The sequence below is a fragment of the Eumetopias jubatus genome, unplaced genomic scaffold, assembly GCF_037043125.1.
Source record: "Eumetopias jubatus isolate StellerSeaLion01/CBP00866 unplaced genomic scaffold, mEumJub1_p1.0 scaffold_13, whole genome shotgun sequence".
In the NCBI taxonomy this organism is placed as follows: Eukaryota; Metazoa; Chordata; class Mammalia; order Carnivora; family Otariidae; genus Eumetopias; species Eumetopias jubatus.
In genome coordinates, this window is record NW_028274819.1 from 3,189,178 (window position 1) to 3,202,873 (window position 13,696).

Genomic DNA, 13,696 nt, shown 5'->3' on the forward strand with positions numbered 1-13,696 from the left:
CTGTACAAAGAAACACCAGCAGGGGCCATTGCCCATTCTTGTGCCTTCAGGGCAGGATGGAGGGCGCTGTGCTGTGGCCCTTGCTTGCCTGAGGTCTGTAACCTTGGTGGCTGAGAGACCATTGATTTGCAAGTTGCAGTAACTGGCCAGGCAGATGATGGCCTTCAAAGACCAAGGAGCACGTGCAAGATGGGTAGCTGGCACAAAAAGGAAATTATTAAATCCAGATGCTTTGAAAAACAGCTTTTGTTAGTAGGTAAAAGGAAAGAGCATTCTCTTCCTTTGAAGAATCCCACTAGACACCAGTGCCGTGTTTCTTGAGCTTTTGCTAGAGTTAGCACCGTGGTGTGTGTGAGGTGTCCGAGCTGCGAGCACATGTGAGCTCCCTGCCTTTTGCGGGTTTAGGTGTTACTTTCAGTCTTGTGCAAAGGAATCTGTTATTCTTTAGAAATATTAAGAATAAAAGAGCATGTTGTACCTTGGAAAAATTATTCTTAAGGGGTTCGGTTCGCTCCAGTGGCCCTCCTTGGGAGTTCATGTTTCTCGGAAAAGCATTCTGAGCCCTGTCTCATCTACATTTGCACGTGCGGGTAGAAGGGGTGGGTACAGGGTGGCCCCGCCACTGGGCCAGACACTTGCTCGTTACACAGAGGAGACCCAGACCCTGGCGAGCTGGCCACTGGGAGCCGGTCTCCCCCTTATGCCTGAGCTTCCCAGGATGCTGCTGAGCTCCGGTTTGCTCATGATCTCCTTAGTGCCTCTCAAGGCTGGTGGACTGAAGGAAATCCGGAAGGAAGGATGCCATAGAGGAGAGCAAGCCAAGGAAAATGGAGAAGGTGCTTTACCTTCTTCCAGGTATCTTGTGTTGGTCCTGTTTTATTTGCTGGAAGCTGAATTTAAATTCTTATTGACTAGTCGGAGCCTGGCTCGGTTGAGACCCTGGGTGCATTACCCAGAATGGTGGAAACCGGAACCTGCTGCGCTTTCATGGGTTAACTCGATTTGTAACCTCACGAAAATGCAGAGACTGGTTGAATCATCTTCTGTAGGATGTAGTTGTGATGTAAGTCTCCTCACCGTGTGTGTGTGTGTGTGTGTGTGTGTGTGTGTGTGTGTGTGTGTGTGTGTGTGTGTGTGTGTGTGTGTGTGTGTGTGTGTGTGTGTGTCAGAGACAGAGAGACCCAGAGACAGAGGCTCCAATAGGTCGACACAGGCGATGCTGGTTCTTGGTTTTAAATAATAAATGAAGGCTGCAGATACAAGCATGTGCCCCATTGTTAGGCTCATGGGATTGCTTCCTTGATAAACTAGTCAGTGAGGGAAACGTGGGAGCACCTCGGAGCGTGTGCTGGGCCCTTCCCTTTCGTGGGGAAGCAGAGCTGCGCTGGGTTGGTGGACACTCCGCAGCGCGTGCCTGACCCGGACGGAGAAGGCAGGCCACTCGGTCAGATGGATGCCTCCGTGGAAGTTGGGGACATTGAAGGGTGTGTGTACTTCTGCTGTCAGAGCACCTCCTTGGACATTGCTTTTAACCTCTGATATGCAAATATATTTGCCATTTTGGAACAGGTCTATGTTCGAGGTAACCTCTGAATTCTAGGATTCTAGGAGTGGTGGGCCCTGAGATGCATTAATGCTCTGTTGGTGTTATTGTGTCCCAGGGACCTGCAGGAGGAGTGAGCCCTTCACAGCCCACCTTGCCCCCCGCCCCGTGTGTGTGTGTGGGTCCTGTGCTAATGGGGAGGACCAAGGGGTTGGACCTTTGGAACCCTGCCCTACCCAGTGCATTTCCAAGGCTACTCAAGGGACTCAGAAAGTCTCTTTTAGGTGCTTGAATTAAAAAGACTTGAGAATCTCTACTGAGGCATTTTCCTAGCTACTGGATCGCACCCCTGGAATAGTAAAATCACTTACAGCCTTATAGGTGCTTGCATTTTCCAACAGACAGTTTTTCTACATTTTCCATTGAAAAGCTTCAACCTCAGTGGGGAGGGGGGCGGTGTTGTTCTGAACAAACTCATGGGTCTCGGGTGAATCTTGATTCTGGCCAGAAGCCATCCCTGGAATCAATGGGGTTTCTGAGCCTTGGTGAAGCGCAGGGTCCCACGTGCAAAGATCCGTCAGTGAGGGCAAATTGTCCTTGTCGCCCCATGTCCTTCTGGGCCAGCCTTCTTCTCTCCCTGCTCTTGGAAGTGAACTCAGAGCATGTCAGCTGTTTATATTCTCTTTAAAAACGCATGCTGCAGTTTGAACATGGAGACCAAGGGGCAACTTTTGATGGGAATCTTTCCTCTTCAGAGTCCTGAGCATCTGCAAAACTTCCTTCTTCCTTCTCAGACTTGGTCATCTTGCTGGTGTCACCCGCGCCTGTTGTGAAGGGTTTCCTACTGTGCGTGCTTTTCTTGGGTGCTTGCCCTCCAGAATTTACGTCCCTCCTGCCTTAGCATTGGGGAGGAGTTTGCTCCTTTGTCATTGGGACTGTCTCTTTGCTGACCGCGCCCCCCCTTCCCCCGCCCTGCTCCTGCCAAAAAGCAAAAGCTTCGGGTAGAGTTCCATGTAAAAGGTTATCATGAAACCAGGAATTACAGTGAGATCGATGGGTGCTAGTGCGCTAGTGTGGGTTGTCATAAAAGTTCATTTCAGAAGTGGAGAAGGAGGAGTGGGCATTTGAACGTGGGGGCTCCAGAGACCGTGTGTATTGACCACTTTCAGATCAGCTTGATACGCTGGAATCCTCTGGATGCCTGGTGCCTCTGGGGCTTTCCCAGAGAGCTTTAGGAGGCAGTGGGAGTGGGCAGGGCAGTGGGGGCGGAGTCCTTCCGGGGAGAGCGATGCTTGCAGAGACGTGGGTCCTGGCGTCAGTGACAGGCTGGGGGGAGAAGTGAGCAGGGGAGTCGGGGCAAGGTTTTCTTTCCCTGCATATCGCATGTAAGCATGAGGACTCCAGCAGCCAGGAATGATAAAAGGCCCACATCCCTTTTGGTTACAACAGGAAACCCAGTTCGAACTGGGTTTCTTAATGATAGAAGCTTGTCGGAGAATTGAAAGTAAAGAGTTTAGGGGGAGAATCAGCCTCCAGGCACAGATTGTTGAAGACTTCATCTACCTTTTCCTTGAGATTATCTTGGTTAGGTCTCCCCACCCCCATGAGATGGGGCAGGAGAGGCTACTTACGAGGAATCATAAGGAGGCTGTAGAGGGCTCACGGATGACAGTTTTGCCCCCAGTAATTAAGGAGACATGGAGGTTTGGGGATGTCCCTTTGGTGTCCTGCAAGGGACTCCCCACACTGGACAGCTGGCTGGGCATCAGAGCCACCTGTCCTATTTATAGAGAGACCCGGTTACCAGCCCCCACCTTCAGAGTCAGTCTCGAGGCAGGGCCTTGGGCGTGGCATCTTTAGGACACTTCGGTGATGCTGCCAAGGGTTCTGGCATCAGGCAGGGTGATGACCAGCTGGCCTGGTCATGTTGGCTTTCTGAACCTGTTACTTTGGCATTCTAACGGAAGGGTAGAAGCAGGCCGCACACTCATCTCCTTGTCGCGGCACCAGGGCTGTCTTCCTTCCACAAACTGCCCATCCCGAAACCCCAGTTTTGTTGCTTGCATCGCTTCCTTAAACAAAAACATCCTCTATCTCGAGAATTGCTCATAATACAACTAAACAGTTAACCTCAAAAGGGCAAACGACATTCGCGACAACCAACCAAGACAGTGACCGAGGGTCTCTCCGCCCAAGCACCCCACAGTGCCGTCTGACCCTCACCGTGAGCCCAGAAAGTGGCATCTGTTGTCCTCCCCATGTTATGAGGACACAGGGAATGAGAGGAAACTGGGCACAGAGAGGTGAAATCCCTTGCCCACCATCATGGAGCGTGCGAGTGGAGACGCTGGGATTCCGACCGGGGCTGCCTGACTCCATGATGCCACAGCTCAGAGGTTCGTGAGAGATGCTTTGATGTGCTTGATGTCTAAACGGGCAGAGGGAAGAAGAAAAACAGATGATGAGCTGCCAATTCTTATTTTCAAATTAGCAAATGCCTTTTTTTTTTCATTACTATACCCGTCGCCGGTGACAGCGCTCATATGTTGCTATGTGAAAGAATAAATCGCCATAAACTTTTTAGAAATCGATGTGACAGTACGTAATAAGAGCTGTGAAGCCGAATCAGGGAGTTTTATATCTAGGAATCCATTCTGAGGGAGAGAACTGAAAACAGGCAGAGCGGAGACCACAGTGTAGCAGAAGCAGAATAACGGGATGGGGCCACAGGGAAATGATGAAGGGGACCTCATGCATTCATCGTGGATCCGCAAGAAAGTGTTTCAAATGAGGCTTGCAAGGAGTTCTCGATACTAATGAGAACTGATCACTTCTATCAGGTGAAAAGGGCAGACCCAAAATTATCTGCACAATACCATCTAAATCATACCACCTCTCCCCAAAATAGGCCTTGGGGAGGTGGGAAGGAAAGGAAATGTTAACCCCTGGGTGATGGGGTCGTGTGTGATCATTGTCTCTTATTTCAGACTTTTGTTTATTTCTCAGATTTTCCAGAATGACAACATTCACTTTTCTGACAGGTATTAATTTCATAAATAGAAAGATATTCCTTTGAAGAAGCTGTCACACGCAGCTGAGTGGTGTCTCAGCCTCTGTGGCCAAGGCGTTGCTGTTTGCTTTCGGGACGAGAACACTTTCCTGGGTGTTAATTATTTTCCTGGGGCCATTGCTCACCAACCTGATGCCCTGCTGGAGGCTCCTATGGCTTTTGTGATTGTTTTCTTAGCCCTGAAGTGGCCAATCTCGTTTTTGTGTTAATTCCCTAAATAGGTTTTCCCTTGCAATTAAAGCAGGCAGCAATATCCTTCATCCTTGAAAAGTGATGCTTGAGTTTGCTAATTACTTTTCTTCGTATTAAATGCTTGCACTAGTGATGGCCTACAACTGTTTTATAATCTCAGTTTGCACTGAAATGAGGACGCTAAGAGGGATGCCCCGGTGTTTTCCTGAGAGACCGTTTGAGTATCTTATAAAATGTTTCTTTGGCTGCTACTTGAGAATGGGACTTGAAAAACCTAACACGGGTTCTAGCACACATTTGCCTGAACCGTTACTTGTAACCAGGCTGGAGCTACGAACAGTTGTTAAAGCCCGGTGGTAATCTGCCAGCCTCCCCCAGCTTCAAAATTAACTTGTATGAAGGAGAGGAGACGAAGTTCAGGTTATGGCCGATCAGTCGCTCTGCACGTCACTGATCAGCACATGCTTCCTGGGTCCCAGGGTCCCCATCAGCAAAAAGGGTGGTTGTGAGGATTCAGTCACCAAAACGAGCTATGTGCCACGAGCTCTGGGCACGTGGACTGCCGTGAGTGCTGGTCCTGTTAGTTAGGAGAAGGCCGAGGGCCAGCCGTGCTGGGCACAGAGTTAGCGTTCCATCAGCGTTTGCTGTCGACGAGCGTCCTGTCTTTCACCGTCATTCGTGATGCCTGACCGAGAAGAGGGAACCAATGACTGTTAGTTGAACAAGTAATAATAGCAAGTCGTCGTACGTTATAATAAAGGCGGGTGGATCATTGCCACTACCGTCTCAAGCATGGAGCAGTTACAGAGCACATCTGCCCTGTGCCAAGCAGACAGTCACCATGTGCCAAGCACATTCCAGCCAAGAGCGCATTGGCCGTAGCTTCTCGGTGCCTTTCCATGGATGACATATCGGCTGGTGCAGGCACCTGCCCCGCCCCACCCCCAAGCCAAGTATCCCTGGCAGGCATACCTCCAGATTTGGCTTGAACCTCTGCTCCCAGGGCGCTCCCTCACTGCCTTGCTCAGTTCTGTTCTGGCATGAGTCTTGGCTTTTGGGTAATCTTGGAATTTCTCTTCCTGATTCCCATTTTGCCCTCCAGCCGCAAATCCCAGGGCTGAGGCCAGAGCCCTGCTGTGGTTCCCGTGGTGCCAGCATACCTTCTACCCAGTTGTTCAGCCACACCACCCAGCTCACATTTCTCTGCCTTGCCTTTCGGGATAGCATGAGAGGCTCATCACGTGTCCTGCTGGTGCCCACATGGCCAAGCTGGGAACTCTACCCACCCCACCCCCCAAATTCTTAACATCTTATTCAAGTAATTTTAAACGAGTATTTGATTCAATAAGGAAGTTAAGACCCAATGCCAGCTGATATTAGCAGGAAGCTAGGGCGACCAGTGAATTCCTGACTTTGAGTCACATTGATACTTCAGTTGTGAAGCTCTGTTGGTTTCACGTCAAAGACAAGCGGGGCCCGGTGGCTGTCTGTGGTCTCTCCAAGTGTGGAGCATTTCTGTTCTGAAGCTATGTGGCTTCTTGCTGTACACGTTTTGGAAAAGGCCTGGGCCCCCGCCCCCCCACCAGCCTCCCACGCCAGTTCCCCTGCTTCTGGGCTGCCGGCACCTGGGTCAATGCAGGGGGTAAGCATGGCCATCTTGACCTGCCTCTCTGTCCCCCTGCCCAGCCTTGCTGGGGTCTAAGCTTCCAGTCCACTTCTCAGTGATGACTTCAGTAGCAAATAAAAGTCAGCACAGAGGAATGCAGCTGTGTCCGTTACTTGCCTTCAGACAATGCCAGTGCCCATGGCAAATGGTTGTGCCCTTCCGAGGCTCATAGCCTCGGGGTCTTCACTATCTGGGTCTCATAGCACTGGGGTCTTTCCTCTCCAAGGCTCTAAAGAGGCCCCTGCTCTGGGCAGAGCCTGGGAGCCTGGACCCCTTTCCTGCACATAGCCAGCCATAGCCCCTTCTGTGCCTGGAGAATAGCTCACTTTGTCCTCCATATTGACTGGAACAGGTGGTCCAGGCTGAGGAGCAGCCCAGAATCCTGCTGAGAAGGTAGATGCGGGCATCTTAGCTATTGCAGATCTGAAGTCTTGGCTCATTCATTTTGGGGTTCTAATTTGAAGCATCAGTGATTTCAATTTCAGGCTAAAAAAAGATTCAGAATCACTTCAGGGGACCACGGCTGCTGTGCTCAAGGCTCTGTAGGCCTGGCAGATGGCAGTGCACTGGGTTGGATAGAGACAAAAAAGAGCCATGGTCAAGGGCACCAGCTGTGCCGTGTGATCTGGGTTTGAATCCAGCCTCTGTCACTTGACTATTTGAATGTGAACTTGAGCACAGCTCTCATCCCCTGGCCTCAGTTTCTTAAACTGTAAATAAAAAATGTCTTTGAAGCACATAGCATGGTTCCTGACAGCGTGGGATCTCAGCAATTGGTAGCAATTGTACAAGTCACTTTTGCAACTTCATTCATTCAGGTCCTGGGCTGGCATGTACTGTGGGGAGAAAAGCATGAATCAGAATCAGTCCCTCTGGGAACTCACAGTCTGGAAGGGGGTAAAAGCAGGGTATGGTGAAGGCCCCGAGATAAATCTGGAAAAGGACTTTGTGCAAGAGATGGTGTTGGCACCATGCTTAGTTGGGTACGTGGGGTTTCTATAGGTAGAACTCAGGAGGGAGGGTCCCAAGGAGAGCTCCGTGTGTCAGGAACATTCACGGTGGATTTGGGGAGTGGCCGAATGTTATGGAGCTGGGGGTGACTGGGTCCAGTCCAGGGAGGGCCTGGAATGTCAGTTTAAGTCGGGGCAACTGTGTATGGCTGGTCAGTGGCAGGGAGCAGTAAGACATGGTCAGCAGGAACCCTCCGTGGTGCTGAACCTCTCCCGGGAGCTCTCCGTGGTGCTGAACCTCTGGCTACGCGAGCTCTCCATGGGGCTGAAACAGAGCAGGGAGGATGCCGCCGCCCCCCCTCCCCGCCACACACACACACACACATACACACGCGCGCGCGCGCGCCCCGGCCCAGGAGAAGCAGCCTGGTGGGAGGCCTTGGTGCTTCCTCTCTCATTCCCTTCACCTCCCACCCCTGCATCCTGTGTCCTTGGCCTTTCTGGGCACCATAGCTTCTTTTTCGGTGAGAGTGCCTGTCTGCTTGGTAGGGGAAATCTCTCCGGTGAGGAGGGGTGAAGGGACCAATATGGGTTGAGTGTTTGCAGCGTCCTGTACTCTAAGCTGGCTTTCACTTCATCACTGAGGTCTGGGCTTACACGTCACCTTCCCAGAGGGCCTCACTGGGCCCCCTCTGGTTGCCCCTGACTCTGTCACTCCACAGTGTGCTTCTTCCACCATCAGAATCGTCATATGTGTTGAGTGATCAACTATCTCCCTCATGAGGATGCCTTCCCCTGCAGGCTGGAGAGCTTGCTGACCTGGTCCCTACTGTGTGTCCAGCACCCAGTACATGCTTGATGCTTAACAGAGGCCCCAAAACCTGTGTTCAGTGATGGACACACCTGGGAAGTAGGCATTTATGCCCATTTTGCAGGTGATGGAGATTAGACGGATGCTAAAGACCCCACAGGGAGAGCTGACTCCCAAGCTTGCATCTTCTTGATGCCCTGGGCAAGTCTCAAGTCACTGAGACGTAATCTTACAAACATCTTTCTCAACCCGAGGAGGATGCTGTAGACCCAGCCCCAGTCCACATGCGGTAAGGTCTGCAGGAGGCATGGTGAGGCGAGAGCTGGTTCGGGGTTCTCTGATGTGCCTTTTGATTCTCCTGAAAGGAGCCCTCCTGGGTCCTCTCCACCTGCCCACCCTCCCTCCCTTCTTCCCACTCACTCACCTCCCAGTATGCTCAGCAGGCTCTCATTAGCATTGATTTGTCTCTGTCTGCAGCGCCCTTTTGTGGGGCGTTTCATGATACAAGTGGTTAGGTTGGCAAATGAACTAAAGGAAGGCCTCATGCTAAATGCCCTGTCGGATCTTCTAATTGATGGAGTTTGTCAGTCCTGGGAATTAGGGTATGTGCATGCCAACTATAAGAAGAGTTAAAAAGAGAAGGGCTGGGGAAGGGAGAGTGGACAGCCATAGTTACCATCTGATGCTGTAAAGTCCTGAGTGGCCTCCTTGCTTTGGTGCCATGAGACCAATCACCCACAGGCAAAATTTCCAATTCCCTCTAGCTGGGAACTTTGGTTTCATATAACATACTTTTCAGTGCACCTCCTCTGTGCTCAGCCCTCAGTCGTGGAGATGAGTGGAGGCCATCTTTGCCCTTGAGTGGCCAAGTGGAGTGGGGAGGGAAGCCCAGAAACCTCTGTTGGGCCTCAGGGCTGGGGCAGAGAGGAAGGGATGGGTTATTCAGACAAGTTGGGGAGGTGGCACACACATCCAGCCCAGAAAGACAGATGGGCCTTGACCCTGGCCCTCTCTCCCTGGTCTCCCAAACATGCCACACTTCCTCCCACCCCCAGCACTTGCTCACACTGCTCACTCGTGCTCTCCGTTACCCCTCTCCCACCTCCACCTGTGTAACTGGCTCACCCTCAGATCTCTGCTTGGTGGCCCCTCCTCAGGGAGGCCTCCCTGACAGTCCCCGAGACACCCGTTCACAACGCATGTCACTGTGTCTGCCTGAACTGACCTAAGGAGCCAGCCAGAGCCCAGCTCATGACAGGCACACAGTCAGGGTCTGTGAAATGATGGAAGGTACCGGGGGTGGGGGGGCACAGCCTAGAGGAAGGCTCAGAGGCAGGAGCACCTAGAAGTGTGTGGGAACTGTCAGGAGGCCCAGGAAGGATGAAGAGGGTGGGGCCTCCGTGTCAGGAAGGGCCTTAGAGCTGACTCATGGGGACTCACTCTGGAGGCAAGAGTGTCACTGTGTCACTGGAGGCAAGCTCACTCAAGTGTTTTAGCAGGGACTTCTGTGGCTGGAGAAGGGAGGTGGAGGCAGACCGGAGCCCACTGCCCTCAAGAAGCGGGTTAGAGCAGGGATTCAAGGTATGGTCCTAGGAGGCAGCCCTGCTGGGTCCAAATCCAACTGCGCCAGCTGTGCGCTGTGTGGCCTTGAGCAAGTTACACAGCGCCTCTGTTGTGTAACTTGCTTGTAACCCCTTGATTTTCTCGCCTGCAAAGGGGGAATAAGAGCATCTGTCTCATAGAGCCTCCCCAGGGTTAAGTGGGGAGACACATAGAAAGGGCGGGGCATGAGCTAAGTAGTGTATGCAAGAGGGACCATTACTATTATGCTGCTGTTGTTGCTGCCCTGGGAGGGATGCAAGCCTTCCCAACCAGGCCAGGTCCCCGTCCCTGCCAAGGCAGGATGTCATTGCCCAGGAACCTCTCCCCCATGGGACCTGCCATGCTGAGGTCAGGTGTGAGCCCCGTGAGGACCCTGGTGCCCAGCATGGGCTTTGGAGAGATGGGGTATGGTAAGTGAGGGAAGGCAGGAGAGTGCTGATCTGCAGGAACCAGCGCCATTCGCACCTACCCCTGGGCCCAGACAGGGCGGTGCCAGGACAGGCCAGTGCCCTGTGGCTCCTGATACAGGAATGGAGTTTCTGGATTTCTCCCAGGCAAGGGCATTAGACCGACTGCCATTCCTGCTGTGCTTTTAGCATCGTCCTCCCACAGCTAAACCCACACCACTATGTGCTCCGTGCATGCTACCTCCCCGAAGCCTCACCAGAACGCTGGGAGGTGGGTTGTGACACCATCCTCATTTCTCAGGTGGAGAAAGTGAAGCCCAGGGAGGTCAAAAAGCATCTCAGAGTCACAAAGCCCCCACGTGGCCCAGTGCCACCCTCCAAGCTCCCCGCCTTTCTGCTTATGCTCATGCTCAGTTGAGAAGTCACTCGGGAGTCCGGTCCCTGCGTGGGCTGCTGTCCCAGGTCCTCCCTTGCGCTCCCAGTCTGTGCTCCATTCCCAGCTCTAGGGAGACTCCCATCATCACTGTTCAGTAAAATCCAGTTCCTACCATGGCCACAAGGCCCTACAGCCCCCAGCCTCCCCACCTCCCCCCTGCACATCCCTTCCCTCCCCTCCCCCCGCCCCTGCCTGCTCACTCGGTTCCCGCACTCCGGGTGCCTCTCGCCCACGCCTCCTCTTCCAGACCTTCCCTGACCAACCTCGTCTGAAGGGCACAAACCTCCACAAACTGCATGCCTCTACGGGGGGGACGTTTCTCTTCTTGGCTTTGCCACGCATGGAGTTTATGTAACACGTGATGTGTGGGCTGAACATCTCCCCTCCGGAGCCCGAGTCCCCTCCGAGGGCAGAGCCCTCATCAAGAGCCTGGGGTCACCCAGGAGAACAGAGTCAGGTACAGAGCAGAAGCCTAGTTGATGTTTGTTGAAGGAATGGGTGAGCTCCTGGTGAGCTCTGGGCCTGGCCCAGGGGTTAGCTGACTCCATGAGGACGGCAGGACGCCCTGAGAGCACATGCTGGAAACTTCCGTGCCAGGGGAGTGGTTCGTCTCTGCTAGACCACCTTCCTCATACCCCACCCTCAGTCAGCACCTCGGAAAGTGGACAGAGACACGGGGGCCTGCTGACTTCCATCAGAGAGAACCACACTAAGCCAGTCCCTCTCCCTAAGTTCCAGAACTCTCTCCCAATACCCACTCGAATCCCACGGACTTTCCAGGGGGATGTGTGCCTCTGCTCTCAGAAAATGTTAGGGGTTGGGAGTAAACTCTGCTCCCCTGTAAGCCTGGTGACTGGTTTTTCCCTGAGTGCTCTTCCTTCAGGCTTGGCGGAAGTCATGCCCGCCCGGGTAGCATTGGGAATATGGATAAGCCAGAGGAAAAAGTCAGATGCTGCTGCCAGGAGACAGGGTTGTTGGTTGTAATGTTTATCTTCTCGGGTTTTTATTTCTTTACACGTGTCTTTCAGAGATGCATTTGGTCACGTGTGTATACACGTGCAGATCTTTTTTTGTCGTGCGGATCTTAGTCATTGTGGCGAAATACATGTACCATAAAATTTACCAATTCAGCCACTTTACCGTGTACAATCTAGGGGCATTTCTTGCACCCACGGTGTTGTGCCACCATCCTCTCTCTCTAGCTCCAGAACAGTTTTCATCCCCCAAAAAGACACCCCGTCCGCATTAGCAGCCACTTCCAATCTCCCCCCCACCCTCCACCTCCTTCCGCTGGGAATGTTTTCAAGGTTCCCCCACGGGGGAGCACGTATCACAGCTCCATTCCTTCTACGGCCAAATGACGTTCCGTTGTGTGGATTAAACCACATTTTGTGTATCCATTCGTCCACTGATGGGCGTTCCGGTCTTTTGCACCTTTGGCTCTCATGCATAATACAGCTGTAAAAGTGCATGTACAAGATGTTGTTGCAGTCCCTGTTTTCTGTTCTTTGGGGTGCACACGTCCAAGTGGACTTGCAGGGTCCTGCGGTAAATCTGTGTTTATTGAAACTGCCGACCCCGCCTGGGGTGGAAGCAACAGGCGTTCAGTGAGCCCCTCGTAAATGGCCATCTTTGGGCCCGTTCTGGTAGGAGACGTGGGAGAGCAGAGGAAGGGGCGGTGGCCCGGGCCCCCAGAGACAGAATTCAAAGCCACCAGCAACTTCACTTCCGGCCGGCGTGTGCTGGGGCTGCAAATAAATGAGCCACGGCAATGGCGGTAACAGTGGGAAATGCTCCCGTGTCCTGAGCACTCCCTGCGTGCCAGGCTCCATTTGGAGGACTTCCCATGCACGAACTCACTTATTGCTCAGTTTCATTTGAATATTCCCATCAGGTCTTTTTTCTGCACGAGGAGCCTGGGGCACAGAGAGGGGAAGTCACTTGCCCACAGACACAGAGCAAGCAAGTGGCAGAGCCAGGCTGCGCTCCAGGCAGGTGACTGCTCTGGAGGCCATGCTGTGAGCTTCTCCACCATGGGGTGGGAGGAGGTAGGGCCAAGGAGGGCAAGACCAGAGGAGCCAGGTGACCACTGGGGGCACAGCAAGAAGAACCATAGGTTGGGATGTGCAGACAGGCAGACACCTGGGTTTCGGTGGCTGATCACCTCGGAGACCATTGGTAGGCGGCCGCCAAGGGGGCCAGAGGTGGGAGGAACGGGGAAGCCTGGGAAGGACACCTGAGGTGAAGTGGGTCGCGGCGTCCAGGAGGGGCAGTGGGGGCAGCTGGTGCCAGGAGCAGCTCCAAGGGAGGGACAGTCGCTCGGGCCCTGGGACTCACAGCCAGTTGGGCAGGGCTGTGTGTGCTGCGAGAGTCGATGTCACGGTCACCCACGGGAGCCACCCCATCTGCTGCTGCTAATTTGTGTGAATGCCTCCCGTCACAGCTCTGCGTCCCCGCGAGGGCGGGTCTGGGAGACTCCCATTCCCCAGCACGGAAGCTGAGGCTCAGGAAGACCACGGGCCTGCCCAGGCCCTCACAGCTCTCGGGGCAGACATAGGGCCAGAGGGCTGCAGGCCCTGCCACATCTTTCCAGGGTGGGTCTCATCGCCCAGCCCCAAGACCCACCTGGAGACAGTGCAGTAGGTCAGGACCTGAGGGGAGACGCCATCTAAGCAGAGAGAAGGTCCATGAATGGGGAGGTCATAACTGATTGGAAGATCCCTGGGGGGCTTCCTGGAGGAGGTGAGAGGAGCAGGGTCTTTCAGCATCAAGGGGAATTGGTTAAGGACGGATGCAAAGCAAGAGCACCCATTCTCCTCAATGCTCCCCAATTGTGTTATTCTGGAACTTTCTGTACAACTGATGGAACTCAATTCAGACTGGCTCAGCACGCAGAGGGAATGGACTGGTTTGAGAAACTGGAAATTCTGGAGATGTTTGGCTTCAGACGCAGCTGGATCCAGGCGCTCAGCAGTGTCCCCAGGATCTTGCTCCCTCGCTCAGCTCTGGGTATCTCTGC

At 53.3% G+C, this 13,696-nt stretch overlaps 1 protein-coding gene across 13 annotated transcripts in view; it reads left to right on the forward strand.

Moving 5' to 3' along the window:
• The window catches only part of SHANK2 (SH3 and multiple ankyrin repeat domains 2), a 427,977-nt gene that overhangs the window by 288,955 nt on the left and 125,326 nt on the right, over window positions 1-13,696 (forward strand). The window lies entirely within an intron of this gene.